A 9,898-nucleotide genomic window follows, 5' to 3' on the forward strand; every position below is an offset into this window, starting at 1 on the left:
CTTCAGGGCCAAAGGAAATCCAGTTTGGATGGGAGAGAGGAAGAAGCTGCACATCTTCATAACTTTCACATCACAGAATAAGGAACATGAGCTGAGTTTGACAGTTCTAACTGGGGAGAAACATGATTCTGCCAATTCCCTGAGAAGCAGATGAAATCCATGTCTAGTGCTCTGTTGGTAGACAGAAAATTTATATATCATTTCCCTTTTCACTTTACCAAAACCCAAATCTTGACAATACTGAGAAGGAGAATGCCTGTTAGTCTCGACTACTATGCATCAGGAGATAGTGTTACTGAAAGGAAAAAGACATACAAATTAGGTGAGGAAAAGTAGAACAAAAAGACAGCAAAACAAGTATGACACTTAAGACCATAAATCAAATGGTAGATGTAATCCTCCTTCATGCCTTGTATCATCAGAGAAACAACATATGTCCCTTGCTGAATAGCATAATGACCATGAAATACATTCTTAATACAGAAGAACCATAACCATGATCAACTACTATGGGGAAAGCTTTTGTATCTTTTCTACGAAAACAACACACATGGGTACATCCCTGAAGAACCTATATGTTCACATATGCAATACAGGGAACACATGAGAGAAATTAGCTGCAGGACTATGATACCATTACAGAGACGCAGTGGAATAGTTCACACAATTAGGGTGTTGTCATGGGTGGATACAGATTTTTGGGGAAGGACAAGACAGGAGGAGAGGACAAATTGCCATTTATATGAGAAAGCAGCAGGACTGCACACAGTTCTGCCTTGCAATGGGTGATGAGACATCTGAGAGCTGATGGGTCAGGATTAGAGGGCAGATCAACGCGGGATATGCTGTGGTGGGTGTTTGCTACAGAATGCCTGTTCAGGAGGAAGAAACCGTTGAGTTCTTCTTCAGGAAACCAGAAGAATTTTACCTTATGGGTGACTTGAATCACCCTGACATTTATTCAAGGGGCAACACAAAAGGGCACTAGGAATCCATGAGGTTTGGGGAGCATATTGACAGCTTCCTGGCACAGGTGACAGAGCAGCTAACAAGGAAATGTGCTCTCCTGGGCCCTACACTTACAAACATTGTTGGCAATGTGAAGGTTGGAGACAACCTTGGCTGCAATGATCATGAGATGGAAGAATTCAAGATCCTGAGAGGATGGAGCAAGGCAAAAAAACAAGGTCACATCCCTGGACTTCAAGAGAGACAACTTTTTTTCTCTCTAGAACCTGCTTGGAAAACTCCCATCAAAAGAAGCCTTCTAGGAAGAAAAGTTTATGAAAGCTGTTTCATACTCAAATATCACCTCTTCCAAGCTCAAGAATTGCCCATACCAACATGCAGAAAGTCAGGGAAAAATGCCAGGAAACCTGCATGGAAGAACAAGGAGCTCGTGGTCAAGCTCAGACAATTAAAAGGAGGCACAAAGAGGGTGGAAACAGGGACAGGTAACCTGGGACAAATACAGATATACTGTCCAAGCATTTAGAGATGCAGTGAAAAACTGAAGCCTACCTGGTGTTGAATCTGGCAAGGGAATTCAAAGGAGAAGGAAGGACTTTTGTAAGTACCTAGGTAGCAAAACAAAGACTGAGGAAGATGTGGGCCCACTGCTGAATGAAGCTGGTGACTTGGTGACACAGGACCTGGAAAAGGCACCAGAGACCAGTAGAATGTCTGGGGGGAGGAAAATGTACCATTTGTGGGAAAGTCATGTCAGGGAATAGCTAAGCACACTGGATCTACATAATTTCAAGAGGCCTGATGGCTTGTACCCACAGGCACTGAGAGAGTTGGCTGATGTCATTGTGACACCATTCTTAAAAAATATTTGAACAGTCATGGTGACTGTGAGAAGTGCCTGATGACTGGCAGAAATTGCATCCTATCTTCAAAAAAGTCAGAAGGGAGAGGTGGGAGGATTTAAGGTTAGGGTTAAGGGGGAAAATGTGTGCTTCTTATCAGTGTATTTAAATACCTGAAGAGAAGGTTTAAAAATAACCAGACTCTTTTCACACTCCTGATATCCAGTGATGGGACAAGAGGTAACGGGCACAAACTGAAACAACAAAGATTTCACCTTAACATATGGAAACACTTCTTATTGTGAGGCTGACTTAGCATTGGAGCCAGTTTCTCAGAAGGGTTGTGGAATATCCTTGGAGATATTCAAAAGCCAGCTGGACATCATCCCATACTGGGCAGCATGCTCTAGGTGACTCTGCTTGAGCAGGGAGCTGGACCAGAAGACAGATACAGGAGAACTCAGTCTTGTAGTACTGTGAAAAAATTTAGAGTGTTTCTGGTCACAATCACAGGAGAAAAATCAAAATAAAGAATGATCCTGAGATGTGTTTCTGATTGAAAAAATAGTCTAGAATGGCACAAAATGAGTAGGTCATAACAAACCAGTAGAAAGACATGCAAATTAGGCACTTTGTTGTGAAATGAAAGTGTTGTAGAAGGCAGATTGGATAAGGGGAAAAAATGTGGTTCCTTTTCCCAGAATATGGACCAACAGCAGGTCGATTTTCTGGGAGAGTTATATCCTGAGGTTTACCCATACAGAAGTAGAAATCTTTTCAGGTGCAGAAGTAGATAAAGATTCAATCTATCAGTCAATTTCCTGGATTTTTTTTTTTTTTTGAGGCAAGTAAATTATGTATCTGAAATTCTTTTTGAATTTATCACAATTTCATTGCAGAGAATATTGGAAATGCTTCTTGTTTTCCCTGTTTTTGTTCTGTTTAAGAATGTAAATGTTTTAAAAATGGACATATTTTGAGGTTTCCTAAAAGCCTTACAATAACTACATGATGACAAGGAAGGCATTTGGCTGACCTGTTTGTCAGTGCTACAGTCCTTCCTACTGTATATAATTTTACTAACATCATAAATTTTAGATAAAAATATTATTAAATAACCTGTTTTAAAATACAGATGTTTCAGAGGTACTGACTTTCAAGAATCCATCTGGATCAACAACTTTACTCTCTTAAAACCATTGATTATTTCTACTAATGCTGCTGTTTAAGCATCACATTTTTCTGAGGTCAATTTATCCAGTTTTAGATTTTAAGCTGTTCCTTTTATTAAGATGATGGCAGCTATATAATGATTTGAAATAGGAAATTAATTCCCATTAATCTTTCGTGTATTCTTTAAAATTATGCCACTAGGTTTTTTAACTGCAGAAATCTGCAGAAAGTCTTCCTAAACTCCAGCATTCAAATAAACATTTTTTGTCACATAATTCTCTTAGTAATAGGTTGTGAGTCAATTCCCTATTGTTCCTTATATATCATGTATACTGATTTCCTCTCCTAATTCTACAGTATTTTAAAAAATGCTCTTTCACAGTTGCTTTTGATGGTTTTCCTATAAAACTTGGATTTTGCTTTGGGAAAAATGTTATGTTACGTTGCATTACCTTACATTATGTTATGTTATGCTGTCCTGGGTTCAGCAGTAGCAGCCTTTTTTCTCCTTCTTGGTAGCTGGTGCAGTGCTGTGTTTTGACTTTCGGCTTGGGAACAGAGCTGATAACAATGATGTTTTGGTTTCGTCAATGACTTCATGAGCCTCATGTTCTGCTAGGGAGGAGGGAAAGCCAGCAGGAAGCAGAGACAGGACACGTGACCCAAGCTAGCCAAAGAGGTATTCCATACCACAGCACGTCATGCCCAGGATGTAACTGGGAGTGAGCCGGAAGGGCTGGGAGACTGCGGAGTCGGAGGAGGTATCGGTCGGAGCTTGGTCGGGCTGGGGGGGCAAGTTATCGGTTGGCTGGTGGTGAGGTGATGTATTGTCTTCCCTTGTTATTTCCTTTATCATTGCTATTATTGGTAGTAGCAGTAGTGATTTTTGTTATACCTTAGTTACTAAACTGTTCTTATCTCAACCCGTGGGAGTTGCATTCTTTTCAGTTCTCCTCTCCCTCCCTCTGGGAGTAGGGGGAGGGAAAGAAGTGGGGGAGTGAATGAACGTGTTAGTTACCTGACTGGGTTTAAACCACAACATTTAGAGAGGTAAATTTGCCTCTGGATACACTTTGTATCTGAGAATAATTACAACTATTAATTTCATGGGTGTGAATCAGCTTTTTAAAACTTACTGAAATCTAAAGCAGCATGGGAATACGAGAAAAATGAAGGGATAACTAGAAAGTCACTCCCATTATAGTTTTTCCCAGATGCAGTGTTAGAAACACTGTCCATATTATTTTCATCTACTTCTCACTGACGATATTTAATTTGTCAAAGAAAGAAAACTATTTTTGTAGCTAATATTATTTTGGCTTCAAGAAGTCTTGAATACTCAGCATCACTATTTCTTTTTTGGTCAGAAATAGGTGCACTACCACAGCTCTAAAGGTAATGGTAATGTTTGAACTGTCATTTATGCAATTATAGAGAAAAGGTTTTTGAACCTTTCAGTGGACAACTGAAGCCAACTAAACCGATGATGTACATATAATTACACTATAATTACTGCTGCTCTTAACATCAATAATGATAGTTGCATAGAGATTGCTATAATGGCAAGAAGAAAAATTGCTGTCTTCCTCTGCTATTCATCTGACTCCGATGTCAATCAAGTCTTACACTAGAGAACTAGAGAAGTACTGAAAAAGTAGTATCAGACTGTATGTTTTGAGAGGCACAGGTTCAATTCACTTTTCCTTCTCCTAACAGAAAATTACTTTGCAGAGCTGGGCTTATTTCAGAAATGCTTTCAGGCAAGGTTATTACAGCCAAGATATAGGATCATCAAACTTCACTGAATGTTGTGTGTGTCTCTGGCTGAGATAGAGCAACTTACCCAGTAAAGAGAACAGTCCTGATACCTTTAGTTTATGAACATCAAAGTATCTGAATAGAAAACATTGCCTTAAGCAGTAAAATAAGTGTAGATCGTCCAAGGTAAATATACATTTTACAAATAACTGTGGTAGGAAATAATATTCACCTTCAGAAAAACCTGGACTTCAAAACTCTTTGCTAATTAAAAAAAAAAATAAAAATAATCTGCCAACCTGATATAATGTTAAAAAAAAAATTAAAAATAAATGCTCACAACCACTGAAACTTCCAGTTATATAGCTCTATTTTTTCTTGTCCAAGAGCATGTAGAACAAAGTGCTAGGCTATACTAAGGTATTTATTATCCATTAAAATATTTTCCCCATAATATGCATCTCAGAAAAATGATATGAGAAAAATCTTCAGATCAAAAAAATAATTTTCCTTCTAGATATATTGAATTTGTGATATATTGAATTTGTGATATATTGTAGTGAAGTGGTTGTATGGACAGCCAAAAGAAGATTATTATGTTGAAAACAGGTGCAACTGATTTGACTTGAGGACACTATATGGCAAGTCTCTGTAGGTGGGAGCTGAGAATGCTCAGTACTTAAATGTTACTGACATTTTAGTGAATGGAAGCTATAATTTTATGAGATGGATTTATGAAGAAGAGGTAGAAATATCCAGCTCACCTGATCACATAGTGAAGATCATTTCCTAGCAAAAATTTACATTTTAAAAGCCAAACACAATTCTTGGAAAGCAGTAGAATTGCTATGTACACGTTGCATGTACTGCGGATGTGCTGAAGAATGCAATTGAGGGCTGGTGACAGCCTTTCCAGGATATCTGATGGCATCATCCAGACAACTGCATGCTATAGCCTGACAATGGCATGACACCAAAGTGAATACATGTTTTTCATGCATGGAAAGGCCATGCATGCAATGTTGGGTTTTGTTTTTTAATTCCCCTACTCAGGGAGCCACATGAATATAAGAATCACATACCTGGAGTGTACAGACCTCTTTTCCTTCTCTTTTTCCCATTCAATCCCCTCTTCAGGCCTGATCAGCATTCTTTCAGTGGTCCTTGCTGTGACATGGCTGATTAAGTCTTGGATTGCCAAGTGGTCAAATTTACCTTGCAATGATGGAATTCTGTGGGCTTCCTTTCAAAATATAGCTTGAAGAAAGGTTAATGGTAATGATGATTTTCACTCCTTGCATTTAATAGTTTAGCCATTAACTAGTAGGATGAAAAAAGTTGTGGACTTACTGCACTTATAGTCAGAGCTTCCTATTAAGTAAGTGACCAGTTAACAATTACTCTAAATGCAGACAAGATCAAATTCTTCTTGGTAAAGAGCCTATAATGTCTTTCAGAGCATGCTGAGGCCCTGAACTGGGGGAGTAGGAGGTACCTGGACTGGCAGGGAGAACTTGCCCAGTTCTCAGGAACAATTTAATTGAGAAGGTGTTCAGATAAGTACTGTTGACAGGAAAGAGCCTTGACAGTAGTGAAAAATAACATTTGGTATTCTTAGTAAACTGTGTGTTGTCTCCTGGCTTGGCACCCTCAGCAGAGAACAGCAGAGGTACAGCCCATGCAATCCTAATCTGGTCTGAAGCTCTGAGGCATTTCCTTCTCTTGAAGGCCATGTAGAAATCTGATTGATTTCAGGTGGGCATAAACACATTCTAAATTGGTTTTTGTGTGTGTTAGGGCTTTAAGTGAATTGTATGAAAAAAAAACAATATTTAAATGTTCTCAGCCCACTGATATTGATGCTCCTGCCCTGGATGGGGCTGCACTGTAAACAACACAAGATCCATCTTAAAGGTTCAGAGTCATAAATGTTGTTTATAAAAATTGTACTTTCTAAGAAAATTGTTCTAAAGAACTTAATTCTCTGCTATCGACTTATCTTCTTATAATAATCATTAAAAGGAACAGATGGAAGTTTATTTGCAGATTTATACCAGAAGGAAAGCATACAGACATTTAATTCACAGACCAATCTTCTTCTTTGCAGGTTTATTGATACAATTTTTTAAGCTTTACTTCTTTCTCCTCCACCTTCACCCACATAAAGTGCTTTGAGCATGGCAATGATAAATGTAGATATGCAGGGGATATTGTACTATGGGAAAGAGAACATTCTCTGAAACAACTTTTGTATCTGGTATGAGATAACTTATGTGCACATAGTAAGACTGCTAACCATTGTCATATTGTCACCTCTGTTAAAAGAAAAAATAGAACAGAAATTCTGTTTCTATTAAAAAAAAAAAGTGGGGAAAACCTATCCCAAAACTGCAAATATTACCTAAATCTCCAAGAATTGCAATTTGTTCATTGTACTACAACAGTATATGGAATGAAAGTTCATTTGAATTCTGAGAAAAATACTTCTATTTTACCTATGAAGTAGACAGCCTTTGCATTATAATCTCCTGATTCATAAGAAAGGGTTGAGTATTTGAAACAGTAAAGTACAAAGCTTGATGCTGAATGAAAAATTAAATAACCAGGGTTGCCTAGCAGGATATGTGACTGCAGCTCACATTAAAATATGTACAACTTAGAAATATTACAGGCAAAACAAAAAAAAAGTGCCACACTTTAATCAGGGGAAACATGACTGGTAGCAGCAAGTGTAACTAATATTTTTTATATGGATGAAAGGAAACATTGCAGATCCAGAGAAGTTTAAATAACACTGAGATAATGAATTTAGGGTTAGAAGACAACAAAAATGAGAAGACAGTAAACGAGTGCATTCAAACAGGACAAAATTTTTAAAGGTAGCATCAGGCTTCCAGTATTTTGCCTATAGTTGATGGATCCTAAAAATATTTTATGACTTATACTCAACTTGGAGAAAGAGCTGTCATTTAAAATAAGCCAAATAATTCAATTGATTATTACACAGGAATTCAAATCAAGATATAAAACCCTAAGACATTGCCAATACGTACATGAATCCAGCACCTCGTGATGTCAATTGTAAGGGAATTCAGTGGGACAATTACTATTTGTTTTATATGCTATAAGTAGATGCTTATGTAGATGTATATATAATAATTTTATCAAAATAATTTTGATAACAAATTAGATTACATTAAAATGACATTTTGAAGAAAAAAAATAAAATTGGGGAATACATAAGTGTAGTTTCCCAGGGTGATGAGGCACTAGAATAGATTGCCCAGAGCAGCTATATATGCTCCACCCCTGGAAGTGTTCAAGACCAGGCTGGATGGGGCTTTGGGCCAACTGTCTAGTGGAAGGTGTCCCTGCCCATGACAGGGGAGCTGGAACTAGATGATCTTTAAGATCCTTTTCTATCCTAAGTGTTCAGTGATTCTGTGAAATCAAGAAGTATTTATTGGCTGTTCTAAGTGGCAGACTAGGGTTCAGTTTATTCCTCTGGATCAACCCTGTATCTCAGTTCCATGGAAAGTGTCCTAACTGCAAGACTAGCAAGACATATGAAATAAGTAAATAATTTACTTCACACTGGGCCACAGAAAGCACAAAAAAGTGGTTTTTTATGTGGTTATGCTGCCCTGAATGATTATAAACCTGGATCAAAAAATGGCTTTTCTCTGGTGACATTTTGTTGTGAACTACATAAGCAACAATTATTCTGTATAACATTCTGTGCCTTAGTTTCCATCTATAAAATGAAGATGACTGGTATCTCTCTATGTTATGAAGTTGTTTTGAAAATAAACTATAAATACTTATCTAAATTCATACAATTCATAAAGCTACAATATTTACACTCCGAGCTGTCAAGCAACATTTTCTATGTGTTGAATAAACTGTGTACTTCATTGACTACTTCAAGAAAAATATGCTATTCCTTTTTGATTATTATCAAATGTTATAGAAAAGGTGGGGTAAATAAATAAATGTTAAATATTTAAAAGGAAGAACTGCATAGGTTTTACTATGGACTTAATAATTGTAAATACCTTAGAATGATAAATGTAGTTTTCCAGATTATTCTATAAAGGCAATTTCAGACCGTAATCTTAATTCTTCTGTTCACAAACCTTCCATAGTGATGGATTAAATAAGTATAGGAAGTTCCTTTCCTCACAAGAAACATTATCAAAGTTATCGTACATAGAGTATTTTGTGTTAATTGAACTATGAAAAGGTTGCATTTTCCTTTTCTTACAAGTTTGAACAACATTTTGAAGACAAATGCTTGGCATTTGTGACAAATAAAGTGCAATAATCCTTTTAAAATTGGCTCAATATATGGGTATATACTTAACATGAATTGTAGCAGAGTTGCTCAGCAATTCAGTGAGGTTAAGATACTTCAGAGCATGAAAAACTTTGAAGGTATCACCCTGTCATGATGCAGCAATGGTGAGCACAAGTTCAGATACACAGTTCAGTCTTGACTCTGATGAGGCCAGAATTTCTTTTCCTCATTATAAAGTTTTCTCAGACTTATGTCACCAGTTTCTGTAAGAGTACTTCCTCCTCTCCTTTTAAGAGGCAAATCTCAAGTATTCAGGAGACACCAAGTCTGAACAGACACAAGTATGCTATAAGAAATTCAGAAATTGACGATCTCACCACTGCAAGGGAATGTCTTTTGCGCCATAGAGTCCCCTAACCAGGGCTGAACTGTAGGCACCTGAGAAAAAAAGCCCATTGAAGAAATAGAAACACAGAAGACAGTGTTCTACTTTTCAAAAATATATATCAGCTACAATCTAGAATAAACCCCCCCTCTACCCCACCTTTCCTTGGTTCACATAAGTCTTACTTTAAACTTGGTATGGGTCCAGAAGAGAAATGAGGTAAGAATCAATCCATTTTATAATTTCTTCAGACATGTGTTGTCATCTGCAAGAGGGAAAGTTTATTGCTGTCAACGTGTCTTAATATCTCTGCAGAGGTCATCTGTTGGCTACTATGGCAAGGTAAATGGGCTTCAGGCTTTCTAAACTGCAAAAGCAGGTGATTCTATCCTACCTCCATGTTGTGTGGGTTCCTGACCACCAGGTTGATGACTAAATGAACTGTTGCCTTATTTTTCACTTTTAAAGCAAACA

Source organism: Pezoporus wallicus, unplaced genomic scaffold, assembly GCF_028554395.1.
Source record: "Pezoporus wallicus isolate ANWC-B61680 ecotype Strahan unplaced genomic scaffold, APGP_CSIRO_Pwel_v1 contig_6678, whole genome shotgun sequence".
Classification (NCBI taxonomy): Eukaryota; Metazoa; Chordata; class Aves; order Psittaciformes; family Psittacidae; genus Pezoporus; species Pezoporus wallicus.